The following is a 21,019-nucleotide window of genomic DNA, read 5'->3' as shown; positions in this document are numbered from 1 at the left end:
GAAAGATTTGGGATGCTCGAAGGTTGAGTTTGGAGGTGGAGGAAGGAGGATGGAGCTCTGGATTTCACACCGTGGGCCACAGAAATGTGGGACTGATGGATTATTTCCAAGGAATCTCTGAAGTTTTCAATCCTAGACAAACAGTTTTGTCTGTGCTCCTCGGAGATTTCCATGAGGAAAATTCCCTCAGGGAGTCGCAGCTCCACTGGGACACCTTTGGGGATCCAAAAGGGTTAAAAACCCCAGGAAGAGGCTGCCAGGCCTTGAATTCCAGGAGTTCTCCTTGCCCTTATCCCAACACAAATCTCACAGAGATGCTCCATGTGCTGAAGATCTTCCGAGAGGAGACCCAAAATCCTGGAAAAGGGGAGGGGACACCCCTGGATTCATCCCCAGGATCGGGAACTTCTGACTCCCCGCAGCAGAGGGCAGCAATGGCCCACACTCCATAGCCAGGCAATTCCAATGGGATTTGGGAGAAAGATCCATGCGGAAAGGGCCTCAGAAAGAACCAAACCAAGGAAAAAAAAATCCCCTCAGCTCCAGGAGAAAGAGCTCCAAGTCCAGGGATTTGCTTCATCTTTGGGTGATTCCTTTAACATCCAAAAAAAAAAAAAAAAAAAAAGTGGTAAGAGAGCAAGGACGGGATGCAAAACAAAAAAAAACAACAACAAAAAAAAAGGGATGTGAGTGATCCCAATGGAAAAATGACCCCACAGCCATCCATTGGATCCTTGTGGCTTTCCTGGAGGGCTTGGAATGAGGCACAGCTCAGGGAAAGGTTTCCAGTTTCTTCCCGCTGGATCTGTAGCTTTGGAAAAGCTGGATTCTCTTTGGAATCTCCATTCCAGCTATCCCAGGAAGAATGGACCCTTGGGGATTCAGCCCAAGCTGCTCCAGGTGTTTTTCCTGGGAAGGTGCTTTGGAAGCACCTTCTGGCTGCTTATTCCTGAGGTTTTTAATCCTTTTGGATTCCCAAAAGAATCGAGGAATCATTGAGGCAGGGAATGTGAATCCTGCAGGAAAATTTGTGTTCTGGGACTCTATGGAGAGGCTGCTGAGGCTTTTCTGGCTCTGGGGCTGTAATTCCCTGATGGTTTTCCATGTGTGAGACCGTATGGACATGGAGACCTGACTCCACAGGTGATGGTTGTGGGCAAGGAATTGTGGAATCATAAATTTGTGGAATGGGTTGGGTTGGAAGGGACCTTAAGCATCTTCTCATTCCAAAGCCACTGCCAAGGGAAAAATTCTGCCATCCCAGGGTGCTCCAGGAGAGCTGCAGAGGGACTGGGGACAAGGCCTGCAGGGACAGCACACAGGGAATGGCTCCCACTGGCAAAGGGGAGATTGGGCTGGGATCTTGGCAAGGAATTCCTGGCTGGGAGGGTGGGCAGGGGCTGGGCTGGAATTCCCAGAGCAGCTGTGACTGCCCTGGATCCCTGGCAGTGCTCAAGGCCAGGTTGGATGGACTTGGATATACCTGGGATTGGTGGGGGTTGTCCCTGCCCATGGATGGGGTGGGAATGGGATGATCCTTAAAATCCCTTCCCACCCAAACCATTCCATGATTCCATTATTTCAGTGTCCAGGACTAGACTGGCTCTGGAGGCTCTGGACAGAGCAGTGGAAGGATGGAGCTGTCCCTCCATCGCTAAATCCGATGGAATTGGGGCTCATCCAGCCCCAATTCCCTGGAGCAGAGCTCAGGATTCCTGGAGCTGTCGGATCCCAAAGATATCCAAAGGAAAAAGTTCTGAGTGTTTTTAGGGATTTCCCTCCATGGAGAGAGAAGCTGTGGAAGGAAACAGGTCCAGCTTTCCCACCTTCCCATCTCTTCCAAAGGAGCTGCTTTGCAAATTCCATTTCCAAGATTTAATTCCTGGGATTCTTCCAAGTCCTGCTGTCATTCCAAGGGCCTCTGTTTATTTATATCTGAATTTTATTTAGCCCTGTCCGACGTCTTCATTTCCAACCCCAATAATTGCCAATTAAATGCCTCATCCCTGATTCCCGGGGATGGCATGACCTTATCCTGGCGTTTTATCCCTGTCTTTGTTTATCTGGAATTTTGGAAAGACATCAAACCTCAACGCAAAGGCCTCAGCCTATGGAGCAGGAGGCACATCCCAGGGGAAGCAATTCTAAAGGAATCATCCTTGTCTCTGGGAAAAAAACTTCCAAACTTTTTTTTTTTTTTTAATTTAACCCACAGCTGAAGGAATTCTGGTGTTTTAAAGGAAAATCCAGACTTGTTGGAAGCAAAAGCCTTCATTTTTATGGAGAGATTCCTCTCTGTTTTTATTGGCTTTTAAAGATCTTAGGTGGACACATCCTAAAAATATTCTTAGGATCAGGATTTTGATGATAGGGATGAATCTTCCATCTTTTAAACATCATTAAATGCCAAAAAATCTCATTTTTCCTAAAAATATTTTTTGGTTGAAAATTATGGGCTTTGAAAGGTCTTGGTGGGAAAAAAAAAAAAGCAGAAGAAAACCAAATTTCTCCCATTTTTGGTGGATTCCCATCCAGCTCTGGTTCTGAAGGGGACACACGACTATGGAATTATTAATCCCAAAATTCAGAGGAAATAGGAATCCTTTTACCAATGATATCCCTGAGGATGCAAAGGAACTGGGAAATCTGGGATTACACGCTCCTCTGCGCATCCCACTTTTCATCAAATGTTTTGGGAATGGGCCAGCACTGCTCTTGGAATTCTGGGATTAAGGTTGAGGGATACCAGGCTGGGAAGAAGCAGCTGGAGCCTCTCCACGACAGGACACATGGGAGGCGATTCCAGATATTCCAGAGGAAACTGGCCTGTGGCAGGAGCAGCTGGAATGGTCCCTCCTTCTGCCTCTCCTGGGCCGTGTCCGTCCCCAACTCCATGGATTTTGTTTTCCTTTTCCTTCCCTTTCTGTGATCTCCTAAAGAAAAAACAATAAATGAGGAATAAAAACCTTTCTTGGATCTTCTTCCATCCTTCCCTAGAAGGGTCACAACCAAAGAATCCTGAGAATATTGAAGTTGGAAAATCCCTCCAGGGTCACGGAGTCCAAGCTTTGCCTGATCCCCACTGAGTGCCACATCCCGGAATTCCTTGGACACCTCCAGGGATGGACACTCCAAACCTCCCTGGGCACTTCCAAGGCCTGACCACCCTTTCCATGAGGAAATTCCTGCTGATGTCCAACCCTGGCACAGCCAGAGGCCGTTCCCTCCTATCCTGTTTTTCCCTGGGAGCGGATCCCAAATTGTCACAGCATGTGGCACAGCTGAGACGGCCACGGCACACAGCGAGTGTCACCATGGAATATCAGAAGGGTTTAAACGTCCCCACGCAGAGTAACACCCAACTACCACAAACTGAGCCCACACATAACCTGGGCTGGGCTTGGGGCTCAGGGTCAGCTCAGACCAGGCCAGGCCTTGCTCAACTGATCCTAAAATCCCTGGATTTGCTGCCAGTGCCCCTCCTAAACCATTCACTGCTTTGGGATGAAGGCACCCTGAAGATGTTGGGATGTTTTATCCCAGATTTCAGAGATCCAAGCCCTTCCCATGCTCATCTCTCCCTCAGGCAGCCCCTTCCTCCCCAGGAAAGGAATTGGGATGAACAATCCCATAAAACATCCCAGGAGAGCCAGAAATGGCTGAACAGAGCCTGGGCTGGGCTTGGGGCTCAGAGTCAGCTCAAACCAGGCCAGGCCTCAGCCAGCTAACCCTGAAATTCCCATCTTAGACTTTCTGCCAGTCCCACTCCTTAAATCGTTCACAGATTCCCAGACTGGTTTGGGATGGAGGCACCCTGAAGGTTTTGGGATGTTTTGTTTGATATCAAACACTCCTCACTCCAGTTTCTCCCTCAGGCAGCCCCTTCCTCCCCAGGAAAGGAATTGGGATGAACAATCCCATAAAACATCCCAGGAGAGCCTGAAAAGGCAGATCCCTGCTGAACAGACCTGTCACAGCACACACAGAGTGTCACCACACAATTCCAGAAGGATTCACCCACACACAGTAACACCACGTCACTTCAGAAGGCTGCCAGCACCTGCCCCTCTTGCTCTCCAGCCCAGCCTTTTATCCCCTCACATTCATGCATTGCACCTGTGTGCCCTCTGTGGTTGGTCAGGAATGTTCCAGAGCCGTCTCCTGTACTGCTCCAAGGAATGCCACTATTCCAAGGAACAGAGCCCTTCTCCTGCCACTGCTCCAGAGACAGACCCAGATTCTCCTGCCACTATTCCAAGGAATGTTCCAGTGCCTTTACCTGCCACTGCTCCAGGGACAGACCCAGAGCCTTCTGTCACTGCTCCAAGGAAAGTTCCAGAACCTTCTCCTGCCACCGCTCCAAGGAATGTTCCAGAGCCTTCTCCTGCCACTGCTCCAGGGACAGACCCAGAGCCTTCTGTCACTGCTCCAAGGAAAGTTCCAGAACTTTCTCCTGCCACCGCTCCAAGGAAAGTTCCAGAGCCTTCTCCTGCCACTGTTCCAAGGAATGTTCCAGAGCCTTCTCCTGCCACTGCTCCAGGCTGAGTCCTTTTCCTGTTCCATCAGGAATTCTCCAGCCCCTTCCCAGCTCCATTTCTTTCCCTGGATATGCTCCAGCCTCTCTGTGTTCTTCTTTCCATGAGGAGCCCAGAACCAAACCCAGGATTTGAGGTGTCCCAGCAGTGCCATCATTCCCTGGTCCTGCTTTCACTCTATTTTGGATAAAGGCCAGGATGCCATTGGAATTCTCACCCATCTGGGCTTGTAATCAATGGAAAACATCAAGGAGAACCTTGGGAAAACTGACCAGACTTCACCTCTCCTTGCGGATAGAAAAAAAAAAAAAAAAAAAAAGGAAAAGAAAAAGAAAAGGATGGAAAATCAGCCATTGGAACATTTCTGCTTTAATTTTGGTCTTTTGGAAAAAATCCAGTCAGGAGAACGTGATCCCACGGCATTGTTAAAACAGAAGGTGAGAGGGGGGAAAAGAGAACAGTGAGGAAATGCATGGAATTAAAAAAAAAATCAAATAAAAGGAATATCAGGCAGCTTGGCAGAATTCCAGGATAGTAGGCTCGTGGGATAAAGGGATAATTAACTGGGAGAAAGGAGTTTGGCACAGGAGGAATTCTAGCAAGGGAGGGGAATGAAAATATGGGAAAACACCAGGAAAATCCATTCATGAGGGGCACTGGGAGTGATTTTCCTGAGGGAGAGGGAGCTGAAAGGGCACACAAAGGTAATTCCAGGGTAAGTCAGGGAGGAAAAAGGAGGTGGGAAACTCCAGGCGGGAAGCAACAAATAAGAACGCTCCGAGGGAAAAGATTCCAGCCTTAGCTGGAATTCGGGGACAAACAGCTTAAAAATGTGCTTGGAATAATGTTTCAGGATAAAAGGAAGGACAGGCCACTGGGAGAGCTGGAATTCCTTACAACATTCCATTAGCAAGGAAAACAGGCAAACAAAAATAAGGAGGGAAAAGAAAGAAGGGGAATATGTTCGGAAAATTGGGAATTAACCTGTAAAAGTAGCTCCTGGTATAGAAGAAGTAGGGAAATATATGGAAAATTGGATAGGAAGTGGACTTGGAATAGGAGAGTTACAAGGGAGCAAATTGGATTTCCAAATCTGAGGAATTGGGGTGACAGCAGGAGATCTGGGAAAAGGGAAAGTTGTGCCAGACCTTCCAACAACCAAAAGAATGGGAATCCTCAGAATTCACATCATGGAAGTGTGAGTTGTGACTCCGGAGTAATAACTGGATGAGTACAAAGTGAAAGTATTTAGGGGTGAACCTGAAGCTGGAAACTGAGGTTGAGCATCCAGGAAATCTTCCTGGAAATCAGGAATGTCGCCCTCTGGAACAACAGTCTCATAAAGAAGTGAGGGAATCTCCTTGGCTGGGAATACTGGGAAGTTGTGGCTGGAAGTCTCCAAGGCCAGGCTGGACACTGGGGCTTGGAGCACCCTGTGATAGTGGAAGGTGTCCCTACCCATGGAATGGGGTTGGAATGGGATTTAAGCTCCTTCCCATCCTGAGGAATTCCAGCAGGGATGATGATGGTCAGCATCTCCAACTCTGCTCACAGATTTTTTTCATGGCTCAGCTCATGCGCTCAGTGATGATAAAGCTGGAAAACAGATCCCAGACTGTGCAAGGATGGAAAATTATAGGAATTTCCCATGGGCACAGCAGTGGTTCAGCCATGGGAAGGGGATAGTGAGGGGAAAAACCTCGGGAATAAGCAGAGCTCCTAAGGGAAAGTGGGATCTGGGACACAGAGAGGATGATGAAGGTTGTTCTTTGATCCTGGGAAAAATGGGTCCCTCAGTGGCAGCAATCTGGTGGGGGGCTATTCCCACATTCCAGGTTCAGGTGTCACATCCCAGCCTCTGGAATAAACATTCCCAACCCTCCAAGCAGCCGGCAGCCCCATGGATCAGGTAGGACACAGGCAGCATCCAGAAAGATGCTCCGGCCGTGGTGGGGGGAGGGGTGGGGGGGGCGAAATTTGGGAGGTCAAAAAGCCGGGGTGACAGAATTCCATTAAAAAGCCAAATCCTTGTTCTCCGAGTGGGAGAGATTTCATTGGAAGCTCACAGGCAGGCCTGGCAGTGAACTTGGCCGGAGCAGCACATTCCCTTTCCATGGCTGCATCCCTCACAGCTTTCGCCCATTCCTCAAGTTCCTTCTCCCTGCTAAGCCGTGGCACTCCTGCCTTCTCCGGCCGGAGTCGCCGCGGGATCCTTCTCATCCCGCTCCCTGCGGTGGCCTGGCCTCGGGAAGCGTGGGGACGGCTGCGGCCCCAGTGTTTTTTTAAGGATTGTTTAGCGTTTACTCCTCCGCAGCACTTGTGTATTTTTCTTCCAGCCCACTCACGCTCCCAGCAAGAAAATTCCCGGGCCAGGGCTCCACGCGGGCCCTCGGCACCCCAGGATTCCCCGGCTTTATCCCAAAACTGCAGGAGATGGCTGTTATTGGAAAAGAAAACAGCCGTGTCAGGCTGTTCCCCACTCCCCTGCCCCAGCCTGAAAGTCCCAACTCTGTGTCCCGAGTCTTTCTTGGAGAGCGGTTTCACATTCCGGAGCTCAGATCGCTCCCGAAGATGCCAAAGGAATTTGGTCGCTCAGCTCGCAAGGAAATACTTGGAAATTAGGTGTCCACATATCTCCGATGGCTCCGGATATTTCCACCGATAACGTTTTCCAACAGATCCTTCTTTTCCCAGGTTTGCCAGGGGAAGTTTGGCCCTCCCGAGAAGCCGCTGGAAAAGCGGGATGTTGAGGAATTGAGAGGTTTCTTTCTCCTGGCATATCCAGGCAGCAGCATTCCTGCAGATCCTGGTGGGAAGAGGAGTCGAGGTCGTCCCAACCCTCATCTGTTTCCCACAAGAAAATGAGGAACTGAAGGAAAAGGAGAAACATGTAGCAGAATTAAAGCTTAAATTTAAAGTTGGTGATGTCGTAGCCCTGGAAGTGTCCAAATCCGGGTTGGACAGAGCTTGGAGCCACCTGGGATAGTGGGAGGTGTCCCTGCCCATGGATGGGTGGGATGGGATGGGATTTAAGGTCCTTCCAACTCAAAATATTCCATGATTCTCTGATAAATTCTGATTTCTCAGTGTCATCACTGTGAGGTGATTCCTTTCATCAAGGAATTTATTCCCTGTCTGGCCACAGGACTTTGCTGGACAGAGGGGAACAGGCCTGGGGTCCTTTCCATAGGATTTTTTAGTAGAACATTCCACTCCTGGGAATGCCATTCCCAAAAAGGCCCTCACTGCTTCCAACAACCATGGCCAGCCCTCGGAAGAGATTTGTAGGGAAGGGAGGAAGTCCCTCCACATCCTTTGTCTGCTCCAAGGTCGCGGATCACGGGGAATGTCATCAAACCTTATATGGACATGCACACATCCCCAGACACCCTCGATCCCAAACCCACAGAGGCAGGAGCAGAAGGATTTCCAAGGACGAAGGTCCCAAGATGAAATAGGACACAAAAAAAAAGTTGGATGCGCTCTCAGGAAAATATTTCTGAGGGAATGTGCAGAGCTTTGGAACAGTCTCCCAGTGGGAGCGGTGGAAGAGTGGAAGCCCCTTGACTTGAGGGCTTCCAAAATGGAACAGGAAAAAGCCCCAGGGACCACAGAGCCCGGAAAATCCCAGGGTCAGCGGATGGACTGAGTGACCCAGCGGGATGGGGCTTTTCCATCCCTGATTCCAGCGAGTCTCTGAGAACCCTCTGGACTTTTGGGAGCCGAGGAGCCGAGGAGCCACGGACACAAATCCCACAGCAGGAGGTTGATGTCATTCCAGAACTCTGGTCCCTTTGGCAGCACAACCATTGGAGCTGGGATTCCCTCCAGCGTCTCCCCTGCTTTTAAGGGCTCTGAATTACATCCTGATCCAAGTGGGAAGAGAAATAAAAATTCCATAAATTGTTCTTACCCAGCCCATTCAGTGCCTGAAAGTGGAATTTTGCCGCTCCCACCTGGAGACCTGTTTGGATGCTTGAACATACTCATGGATGATTCAGGCAGGATGGATTTTTCCTTCTCTTCTCCAGTTTGGGGCAAATTCTTTTGGAATTTTGAAAGAATTTAGTGGAAAAAGGTGTGGAAATTGCTGAGGAAAAATCCCATTTGTAACAGAATTCATTTGTTATTCTCCTGAGGAAATCCAAGCTCCAGAAGGCTGGAATGACAAATGGATACAGTTTGGATTTGGCATCCCACAGGATGATAATTCCTGTGGGGAAAAGGTTCCTTTTAAACCGAAAAACTCCTTAAAAAAAAGCACCTGATCTTGTCAAATTGGAGATTTAAATTTTTTTTTGCTGTTGTTCATATTAATCAATATATTCCAAAGATTCCAGTGATTTGGATTTGTGATTTTGGGAAGCAGAACTCTGTAGAAAAGGTCTGAATTTTTCTGAAGTATTTGAGATGAAGATTTAAAATTAAAAGGAACTGGGAATTTTATAGTGAAAGAGCCTAAAAAGTGTTGATAATTTTCGAATGCCTTGGCTATCCCTGCATGTCAATCCCAAAAAACCTCTGCCTTGGAATGAAGCAGAGGTAAAGAGCTTTGAGAATGGTTATTTGGAAAATCTGCTCCTGCACAATTTGCTCAGCTCAGAAAATACACCAAAATTTGGATGGAGGGAATAATTATCCAGGCAGGAATGAGCCCTGGTTGTGTCATAAGAGCCATATCCAGAATATTCAAATATTCCCAGGATGGAATTTCTTAGCCTGCTCCAAGGAGGTGAAATTTGGGATTGAAGGGATTAAACGTGGAATAGAAAGATGAGAAAATGTTTTCTCAGCAATACTGAGGGAACAAAATTTGGTGAGACCAGGAGTGATGGGTGAGAAACTGCACAGTGTCCAGACCTGCTACATCTATGGGAAATAATAATGGAATTATGGAATGCTTTGGGTGGGAAGGGACCTTAAAGATCATCCCCTCATCCATCCCACCCCATAAATGGGCAGGGACACCTCCCACTGCCCTAGGTGGGTCCAACCTGGGATCCACTGCCAGGGATCCAGGGGCAGCCACAGCTGCTCTGGGAATTCCAGCCCAGCCCCTGCCCACCCTCCCAGCCAGGAATTCCTTGCCAAGATCCCAGCCCAATCTCCCCTTTGCCAGTGGGAGCCATTCCCTGTGTGCTGTCCCTGCAGGCCTTGTCCCCAGTCCCTCTGCAGCTCTCCTGGAGCACCTCCAGGCCCTGCCAGGGGCTCTGAGCTCTGCCTGGAGCCTTCCCTTCTCCAGGGAACATTCCCAGCTCTCCAGCCTGGCTCCAGAGCAGGGGGGCTCCAGCCCTGCAGCAGCTCCGGGGCCTCCTCTGGGCTCTCTGCAGCAGCTCCACGTCCTCGTGCTGTTGGCCCCAGGGCTGGGGCAGCTCTGCAGGTGGGCTCTCACCTGAGGGGCACAGGGACACAATTCCCACCTTCCTGCTGGCACCAGCCCCGGGCTGAGCAGGGGTGTCTGGGCTGGGCCATTCCAGCCTCACCCACAACATCCCAAATCCTTCTTCCAGGGCTGCTCCAGCTGCTCATCCCCACCCTGGGTTAATTTTGGACCAGCACTAAGGATCTGTCAAACTTTGGAGCACAAGACCCCACCAACGTCTCCATGAACATCCTGGATCCCTGTCAGAAGATCAGGAATGCTGCTCCTGGATGGAGCAATGGATCGTTCTTGACAATCCCATGACTTTTCCTGCTTTTCCTGAGACAATTTTGTTGCCTTTTTGCTGTCAGGACATGAAATGGTTTTTGGGGCCTTTCTGCTCCAAGTTTTCCTCCCTCAATATCCGGCTCCAAAGTGGCTGTAGCTACACCCTGGAGTTATACCCCAAGCAGTTACACCCAGCAGCTGGTAGAACCTGAGAAAGCAGAACCAAGCAGGTGAGGATTCCAAAAAGCTGGAACCTCTTCCAAGCTGGGATGAGACCAACCCATCCTTGAAAAACTTTGCCTAAAATTCACGACCTACACTGCTCGGATTCCAGAGGAATTCAGCAAAGGAGCATTTTCTGGGTGGGATTTTAGGGTGGGAACTTGCTCTGCACACATCGAATTTTCCAGAAAGTGGATTTAAGTGAAGGAGTATTTTCTGGGTGGGATTTTAGGGTGGGAAACAGCTCTGCACAAATGAAGATTTCCGGAAAATGCCGTCAGTGATTCCATAGAAACTCCTCTCCTCTGTTTGGGCTAAATTTGTTTGCCAGGATTCATTTGAGGGTCTTCCTTTCGGGAAGACATGAACTAAAATTCCGGTGGCTGCTCCCAGTTACCCAAATTCTCTCTTTTTTCCTGAAGAAAAAAGAGGTGGAAGCTGTTTTCCAGGCCAAAATCTGATTAATCTTCTGCCTTCCCACGCTTATTTTTCCTTTAATTTTTACTGGACACGGTTCTTCTCTTGGATCCAATCATCCTCTTCCCTTCCCATGCCTATTCCTTCCTAAAATTGTGCTGAATTAAATAAGCCAAGGTTCCAGAAGCTGAGCTTGACTGAGATACTCTGTTTTCTGGGAAATTGGGGAAATTGGGATTGAAAGTGCGAGGAGGGATGAGGAAAAGCCGTTTTTTTGGGATGGGTGGAAGCCGTGAGTCACAAAGGATCAGGGATGGGAAGACAAGGAGGAGGAATGGCTGCTCTGATGGGTCATTTTCCATCCCCAAGTGGATTTGGGAAAGTTGGAGTCACATCCCTCAGCTACTTTTTGGATCAAAAGCAGTCACTTGAAACTAAGAAATTCCAGGATTTCAGCTCCTCCTTTTAACCATGCCATACTGGGAAGCATTCCTGATTTTTTTCCTCCTTTTCCGCCATCTCCTCTCCATCTTCTTTCATTTAACAGGAATATCAAGTTAGAGGCTCGTTAAGCCTCAGGCTCATTAAGAGAAACCAAAGCTCCTGGAGTTTGCCTGGAGTAGTCAGGATCTGATGACAGAAGCTGACACCAGATTGTTTGGGAGTTCTTAGGATCAAGGAGAAATCGGCTGGAATCCTGGGATGAAAGAAATTGGAAACCAATCAGGAAGAGGCAGTGGTTTGCGACAGGCAAGGGGAGCTTTTCCTAAAATAACCCCACAAAATTCTCTGAACTAAGGAATAGTTTTGTCATTTAGGACAAGAAGAAATGGCCTCAAATGTGCCAGGGGAGGTTTAAGTTGGATATTTGGGAAAATTTCTCTCTGGAAAGGGCTGTCTAGGCCTGTAAGAAGCTTCCCAGGGGTGGAGTCCCCTTTCCTGGAGGGATTAAAATCCCGTGGATGTGGCACTTGGGGACATGGGTCAGTGGTGGCCTGGGCAGTGCTGGGAATGGTTGGACTTGATGGACTTGGAGGGTTTTCCACCCTGAATTATCCTGAGATTTCCTGGATTTGTGATGTCACGAGGGGCAGAGCGCAGGTCCTGTGCTATCTGGTGATCGGAACATTCCAGTTGGGAAAGGCAATTCCAGGGAGGCCCAACTCAACGTTTTCCCCAGTCCTGCCCAGGCCAGGTCCTTCCTTACATCCAGAAAATCCAGGCCTCCCTTTTCCCTCCATCCTCCGAGGGATGGATAATCCAACCCCCGGGAATTTCCACCTCCCCGGAATTTCGGAACTGCTCCGTTCTGAGGCAATCAGCAGAGCAGGGCCTTATTTCTGTCCAAAAAACTTCCTGTAAGAGGGAAAAACCTTTGGAGCCTTGGACATCCGTGGAAGCTGTGCTTCCACTCCATCCCATTTCCCTGCCTCTGCCTCCATCTGGGAATGGGCTCCAGCCTTCTTATTTTTTATTCCCCCTGTCTCTCCATTGCTTGTGGGGCTTCCATCCAGCCGACCCAAAACCCAGCTCCAAAAACTCCGAGAGCCCCTCGGAAGGAGGAAGCAGCCGGAGTCGGCAGCCGGAGCAGTGCAGGCACGAAGGTCATCCTTTGCATAATGTATTTATCTTGGAAAACGGGATTTTATTCAGGCTATCCAAGAATCCAAGTGCTGAAACCAACACTAAGTCAACAGCACTTAGAGTAATGAAATAAATTCTTCAGGACAATCCAGCCCAAGGAGTTGACAAGGAGGGGGGGACCGGGGTTGTTTTTATTAAAATTCCTTCATTCCTGCAAACCGGCATTGTCTGTATTTCTTGGATGCGGCCTACGGAGAGACACCGCGCAAAGCCTAGGCCGGAGTTTATTTAGTCTGCTGCCTGCAGCAAAGGAAAATAAAAAGCTTAATAAAAGATTTCCTTCTGTGGGAGCCCCTGCGATTCGCAGATTGGAAGATAAGGGGGCTGTTCGGAGGAAGGGATAATTCTCCATCCCAACAGCGATGGCATTCCCAAGCCAAGGGAATGGGAATTTATCTCCAGCCTCTGGTTAACCACAGGGCTGAGTGAAAGCCACCAGGACTGAAAGCTTAAACTGTTCTTAATTGTGCTGTAAAGCTCAAAGGAAAATATTTTTGATGCTCCGGCTTTTTAATCTAAATATGATTTAAATTCGGCTGTGCCCTTTCCCTCCCGACAGCACTACATCAATCCTTGATTTCATGACCTCTTGCGTGGAATTCTGCCAGGAATTCTGTCGAATTGGAAGCTTAATTTGGAGCCTAATTTCCACTGGCCCTAAAAGTTGGGGATTTGGTTACGCTGCAGCTGCAGCAGCAGCAGAATGTGGTTCCACTTCTGATCCTTTCATTTACCTGGAGAGAGGTTTAATACCATTATTCCAAGATATTGTAGCTGTTGTTCCCTCACTCAGGAATTCTGTCGGTGTGACAAATATTCCAGGTCCTGAAAAATTTTTTTAGACCTTGAAAATGGAAATATTCCTTAGCTTTGGGGTCTTCCTTCTCTTGGAAATGGAAAATTCCCTTGTTTTTGGTGTTTCCCCTTCCAGACCTCCAACCTGCCTCTCCCATCCTGTGGTTCCTCACAAACCAGGGATCCAGAATTCCATAGGTCATCTTCCCCCAGAGCCAGAAAATCTCCAGGATTTTGCAGTCCAGAACAATGAGGAAGAAAAGAATTCCCAAACATTTTCTCACATTTTTTTCCAGCAGAGAAACAAAAGCAGACAAAAGATTCCTTCCACAGTTGTCCATGAGGAAAGATCCCCAGGATTTTGCAGTCCAGAACAATGAGGAAGAAAAGAATTCCCAAACATTTTCTCACATTTTTTCCTGCAGAGAAACAAAAGCAGACAGAAGATTCCTTCCACAGATGTCCATGAGGAAAGATCTAACCAAAGGCTTTGCAGGGACCCTGTGGAAAATCCAAGGAGACCCCTCGAGTCTCCTGCATCCCACAATCCCATTTTTTTTTCCATAAATCCATAATGCATTTGCTTCCTCATCCTCAAAATGCACAAGTCAGCGTCTCCCTAAATTCAGGCCAAGATCTGCAGCCCAGCTAAACTTCCAAGGGCTTTCGTGGCAAAATCACTGGAAATTCAAAATTATCCCTGTATTTTAGAAGACTATGGATGGGATTCAACCAAATTCCTACGGTACCTGGTCTGCAACTCTGGATTAATTTAGATAGGAATATTTTCCCTAAGTCCTTTCTTTTTTTCTTTGTTCCACCTGGGAAGGAATTTGACTCCTACATTGTCTCCAAACACACCATGGCATTGATTTGGAATTGTTGGATGTTCCAGAAAATTCCAGGCAGTTGACTTCCAGTTGGATCACCATTCCTCCCCTTTCCCTCTTTTCCATCGCTCCTTTAGGAATGGAATCCATGTGGTGTAAAATCCCTACAACTGGGGCCATTTGGAGTTCATCATTCCCTTTTTTTTTCAGGCCCAATTTTGGTGTCTGAACCTACTGCAGGCACAACCGACCCACAGGTGACCTCACTCCTGGAATTCCGGTGATCCCAAGTTTGGATTGGTGCCCTAACCCAGGCCTAGAGGAAAGGTTCTGTCCTTAAAGCCACTGTGGGGAAACGCCACCTCTGGATAACTGGAGATTCCAACTCTTTGTTTTATAGAGCAAGCATGTTTGGATTTTTCTGGAAGGTCTGGAATTTATTCACACTGTGGAATCAGGATGGGATGGGATGGGATGGGATGATCAGGCTCTGAGGACCTTATCCTGAAAACCACCAGAGCTTTGAACACAACTTGAAATTAAAAATTGGGGAAAAATTCCTCCCTCTGAGGGTGGGGAGGAGCTGGAATAGAATTCCCAGAGAAGCTATGGCTGCCTGTGAATCCCTGTCAGTGTCCAAGGCCAGGCTGGATCCACCTGGGATAGCGGGAGGTGTCCTTGTCCATGGCAGGGGGTGGAATTTAATGATCTTAAAATTCCCTTCCAACCAATTCCATGATTCCGTGATTTTGTGATCTTGACTCTCATCCCCCAGGATTTATCCCCAGAACTCCAGGAATAAATTTCCTTTCTATTTTTAGAGGGGGAAAAAAAAATCTTTGTCTTCTTTCCAGGGCTTTTTTTTTTTTTTTTTTCCCAGAGTTTTTTTTTTCTTTCCATACTCTCCTCTTCAGGTAGGACTTTTTTAGGAATTCTGGGGGGTTAGATGAGGCAGGGGCCAGAATGGGGTAGGAAAACCGGGAGAACTGGGTCTTGTTCTGGAACTTTCCAGCCAGGACACACCTTTGGATCTGTGCTCCAAGCAAACCCAGGCTCCTGGAGCAGGAAAAAATGATGGAGCTGCAGGAAAACTGGTGGAGTGAAGCTGCTTGGACCACGGAACGCTGGGATCCAGCGTGAGGCATGAAGAGCTGGGGGGAAAAGCGGAGGAAATTAATGATTGGATAATGGATTCCAAATGTTGCCGTTCCAAGTGAAATCCTAGGAATACAGGCACTTGAGGGGACACGGAGCTCCAAACCGGATTGTTTTTCAAGGCAGAGCTGCAGCGAGGAGGATGCTGGGTAATGCTTCCCGAATTCCCAGAAAGGTAATAAGGTGAGGATTTAGCTCCATCCAAGCTCCGTTGGCTCCTGTGCGTGCAGGAACGATCACGGAGCGCTCTTCCCAAGGCTTTGCATCCCGCCTGGACTGTTAATCCCGGTGGCAGGTGGCCGTCGGCCATCTGGAATCTCTTCATCCATTAAGATTCTCCCAAGAAAGAGAGGAAAGAACTTCCTCAGTAGCCGGGCCAGGTTTTCAGGCAGAGCTTCTGTACGGCAGCTCCGGGTCAGCGCTCCCGCTTGGATCGTTGGCTCCGACCGTTGGCTCAGGGAATGGGACTCGGCATTCCCCTTCTCCAAACACGGCTGCTCCTCCAGATCCTCACTTCACCTCCTCCATGAGCTTTTCCTGAAGTTTCCAGGGGGCCAGACCTGGGATTGTTCGATGGAGAGGGATGGAATGGAATGATGGGGTAAAGGGAATGGCCTGGAGCTGAGGAGGGAAGGTTTGGATGAGATGTCCAAAAGGGTGGAATTACTTGGATAAAGCTGGAACAGTGAGGTTGTGGTTGCCCCTGGATCCCTGGGAGTGTCCAAGATCAGGCTGGATATTGGGGCTTGGAGCAACCTGGGATAGTGTCCCTTCCCATGGAATGGGGTTGGAACTGGATGGGATTGAAGGTCCTTTTCCACCCAAACTATTCCATAATTCCATGAATTATGGAAACCATTTTTGGAAATTATGGCAACCAATTATGGAAACCACTCCATTATTCCAATTGTTATTAGGATGTCCCATTCCCAGGCACTGGCAGAGGGGTTAATCCCCATCCGTGTTTCCTGCTTGGCTCAATCCCAATCCTTCCTCAAATATTGTAAAAAAAAAAAAAAAAACCCTTGGAGACAGTTCAGTGACAGCTCCAATTGGAGTCAAAAACTAACGGAAAAATCCCTAAGGAATTTTTTTTAAATGGGGGATTTGTAACATTGGACACAAGGACAGGGGAAAACAAAGGAAAACCTTCCAATGTGAGGCTTGTTCCTACTGCAGAAGGAAGAGCAAGGACATCGGAGAACAAAACAGCCTTTCCCTACTAATCCTATTTTTTGGGGGGGATAATTGCAGCCTCGGAGATGTCTCTCCCATTTCTGCATGGTCCAGATGGGAATAACAGCATGGACCAAGGGCCTTGGATACCTTGGGAATTCCACAAGGCCGCCAGCAGAAATGGGGCTAATTTTTCTGACCCGAAATCTAAAATATCCATCTGTATTCCACCCCCTTGGATGTATCCAGATCTCCATGACCCCCAGGAGGAATCAACTGAGGATCAGAGGAAGTGGCCAGAGTGTCCAAGTGTGTTTAGCAGGATATTTGGGTTGAGAATTATGGAAAAGGGGACTTTTCCTGGAGGGGGAAGTCTAAACAAGGAAAGGATGGGGTGGATGTGGATTCCCGATCCTCTGCACTTCCCATGGGAATACCAAATAGAGACAGGGATTGCACCAGGGCTAATCCACTGCAAATCACCCTATGATGACCCTGAGGTCCCAGTGAGCTTTGGGAGTCCCCAAAACCTGGGGAATTTACCCTTTGGAATGGATGTCACTTCTGGATAAACTCCAACCACCTCATGTCCCTCTGGGGACTTCCACATGTCACCGTGGTCCTGCTGATTTTTAGGGAATCCCAGCTGATTTTGGAGGGGCGGGAGCAGAGGAATGTGGATGAAACTCCTGGTTTAAACCTTTTTCCAGCTTTGTGGAATTGTGTCATCCTCGTTGGCGCTCTGCTCTCGGCAAACATGGAACCATGTCAGAGGGATTCAAGAATTCCCGGAGATCATCCCTGTTCCTCCAGCTCCATCAGTGCACGGAGTTGCTCCAGTGCTCAGCTCTTCACAGGGTCTGTTAGGAGGAGGAAAATCCCACAATCCCAGAATCACAGAGATTGGAAAAGCCTTCTGAGGTCACCGAGTCCAACCTGTACCTGACCCCACCTTGTCAACATCCTGGGAATGTCACATCCCTTCCCAACCCACTCCAGTCCTTGGAGCCTGGATCAGGTGGAAGAGCTTGGATAAGCACCTGAATCTCGAGATATTTCCCTGAAATGCTCCTGGATCTATCCTAAGCTGGCCCAACCCTCTCACCCGCAGCCTGTGGAAATAATTCCAGCTAAAATCAGGAGACTTCCAAGGATCCTGAGCATTATCCTGGATAATCTGGATGGGGAGGAGGGGGAAAAATGCTGGACGGAAAAATCAAAGATGCCAACTTTTTTCAAGGATGTATTTCTGCTGCCTTGACACAGCTCTGCTTCCTCGCACCATTCCTTTATATCCGGTTGACGGATATTTTTCCATAGAGCGGGAATGCTGATCTTGGCAGGGGCTGTGAGCAAATATAGAAGCTCCGATGCGTGCCCGGAGAGCTCCAAGCCATCGGGAAAGCTGCCGGGAGCAGCAGGAGGAAACAGCGAAGAGCCGGAGGACTGGAGAGGGCTTGTTCTGCATCCACAAATCCCACGGGATTTGGGAAGGTGAGGGGAACCCCACCATCCCAAACGGTGGGATCCTGCCAAGGAACACTGCTGGCAAAATTCTGCCTCAATTATTATCTGGTTTCTTTTATTCCTGCTCCCGCTCCAGATCCTTGGCTTCCATCCTTACAATATCCAGCCCCCCGCTGTCCTTAATATCTTCATCTTTTCCACATTATCCAGAGTAGGATCCTTGTGCTGATCCTTGGATTACAGGAGTGTGAAAGAACTGGAGAGGCCCAGGTTTAGGATTTAAAACTTGCATTTTCTTTAAGCCAGGCTTTGGAACCCTAAGGAAAGAGCTCCTCAAATCCCCATCTCCCCACTTAAAGGGCCGTCTTTTAATTTGGGATGGGAAATTCCAGCTGGCTCCTGCTTTTTGGGAATTGCTGGAGCAGCCCCCACTGCTTCAATCCATGTCCATTCCTGCTCCAGGGACATCCCAGTGAAGGAATTGCAGGATGTGGTTGGAAAGAAGCTGCTCACTCTCCTGCAGGGAGATCTTGCCTGAAGGGAGCCTCAAAAAAGATGGAGAGGGACAATTTCCAAAGACCTGCAGGGACAGGACACAGGGAATGGCTTCCCACTGCCAGAGGGCAGGGAGAGATGGGATATTGGGAAGGAATTCCTGGCTGGGAGGGTAGGGGGAGGCTGGGCTGGAATTCCCAGATTTGCTGTGGCTGCCCCAGATCCCTGGCAGTACCCAAGGCCAGGTTGGACACTGGGGCTTGGAGCAGTCTGGGATAGTGGGAGGTGTCCTTGCCCAAGGATGGGGTGGGAATAGGATGGGAATTAAGGTTCCTTCCAACCCAAACCACTCCATGATTCCATGAAGGTGTTTCCAGGGGCTTCTTTCCAAGGAACACAAGCCAGGATCACCTTCCTGAGCTGGGCTGGATGGGGTGACGATGTCCAGGTGAAAGGCCATGGATCTCATTCCCAAGCTCTGGAATCTCCCCATTTTCCCTTTGCATTTTACCGTCAGTGCTTGGACAAAGCTGAAGCTTTTTTTTTACGGAAAGCTGCCAGAACTTGGATGTTCAACTGCCCAGGGATGGGGGAGAAAAAAAAACCCTTAAAAAAGCAAACTCTGGATCTTCCAATGGTTTATTTTTGGAGTCCAGAGCAAAATGTCCTTGGATTTATTTTTTTCACGAATCTATTTTGGTGGAGTTTTGCCTTTTTTTTTTTTTTTTTTTTTTGAAGATGGAGCTGTTGACTCCTTTCTGCCAAAAAAATGTAATTCCTGTCTCCTTCAGTGTTTCCAGAGGCTTTTTCCAGAGGTTCTCACACCCACATGGGAGCCTCTCCCAGAGCCCGGCCCAGACTCTGGGTGACCCCTCCATAAATCCCAGTAATTTACGGATTATTATTATTATTAATAGCAGGCAGAAAAATTCCAAAACTCCAGGACTTTCTCTTCTTGCTGCTCCAGAAGAAATCCAGGTGTCTCCACGGAGCTTCCCTCGTGTGCTGCAGGAAGTCTGAGAACTTTTCCATGCTTAATAAGGAGAGTGGATTTAGGGAGGAATGACAGAGGGAGTGTGGCTGCTTATCCCTGTTATCCCTGATTTATGAGCTGCCGTTCCCAGAGGTTTGGAAGGAGGCTGGGATCAAAGGAATGATGTGATCCCAGGGCCATTCCAAGGTGATGGAGTGGTCTGGACTGAAATCCGCTTCTGGAATTCCAGCTATCCCGAACAAACTCATCCTGCTTTATTCCCTTCCTCCCAGACCCAAACTCGGAGCCCCTCTCGAAGCAGTTCCATGGAAAATGAAGGGGATGAGCATTCCAAAGCATGTCCTGCTGGAGCATTGTCAGCTGGGAAAACACCTCCTGATGGAGCTGCCAGGTGTCCTGAGCAACTGGGAAAAACCTGGATGGAAAAACATGGAGAAACGGGGAGCAGGTCTTAAAATGCAGATCTTAAATTTAAATTCCCAGCTGGGGAGGGGATTATCCATGAAGACAATGTTTCATCCTGGATGAACATGGAATAACTGATGGCATCCACCAGAATGGGGTGAAAGGAGCTGGAAAGATTCCACAAAAGGGATATTAACCAGGAACAGAGGCCTGGAAGTGTCCAAGGCCAAGTTCCACCTGGACAAGTGGAAGGTGTCGAGGTTGGGATGAGATGGGATTTGGTTCCATCCCAATTATTCCACAATTCCACAATTTCCTGGATGTTTCTTCTGAGTGAGACTCTCCACCCTTCCATGAGCAATTGGCTTTTCCCAGATTCTCTCCAAGTTTTCTGCTCCTTGGAGAGGGAACCGCTCCTCTTGCTGGCTGACCTGCACCTCGTCAACCCAGGGATGAGCTGATGGAAACTGGGAACATCCCAGATTTTGCCCCGTGGAGGAACAAGCATGAAAATTCCTTGGATCTCCATATTTTCCTGCCTATCAGGGACTCATTCCCAGGTGTCCTCTCTACCTTGTCACCCATCTCCTCCATCCCGACATTCCCTCTATCTCATTTTTCCCTTTTCCCATCCCACTCTGCCTCCCCACATCCCCCTGGAGCAGCCACAGCTGCTGCATCCATCCGGAATTCCCTCCTTTCCACTCTTCCTGGCTGCCCTTCCCATTCCCTCTTCTCCTGGGCAACCCCAAATCTCCGGCAACCAAAGCCAAGGCTCGGCGGTGGCTTTTTATCCCGAGGCTTTGGAAAGCCACAATCCTGCCCTGCTCCGGTCCCATCCCGCTCTGGCCAAGTGGGATGATGATGACACAGCAGGGTGTAGGATTTTTCCTCTTCCTTGTCCCGCTGCCAACGTCTTTGACCTCTGGATGAACTCCCCAAAAATTGCCTTTGGAGCTGCTCCCGCCTCTTTGACGTCCGCGACCAGTTGGAATTTAAATTCCCTTTTTCTTTTTTTTCTTTTTTTAGAGAGAGGGAATAGGGAATGAGAGAGGAGCAAGGAAGGGTGAGAGTTAAAACGGAAAAAAATAATTAAAAATGGAAAAAAAAAAAACAAGATGGATGAGAAGAAACCAAACCCAGAACTGAGGGAAATTTTGTGGTTGGAAAGAACTTGGGAAAGAGTGGGATAAGTCAAGGGTTCAGAATATATGGATCTCTTTGTTCCAAGAAA

This window comes from Pyrgilauda ruficollis, unplaced genomic scaffold, assembly GCF_017590135.1.
Source record: "Pyrgilauda ruficollis isolate IOZ18807 unplaced genomic scaffold, ASM1759013v1 scaffold181, whole genome shotgun sequence".
Classification (NCBI taxonomy): Eukaryota; Metazoa; Chordata; class Aves; order Passeriformes; family Passeridae; genus Pyrgilauda; species Pyrgilauda ruficollis.
Note: the sequence above shows the minus strand (reverse complement) of the source record.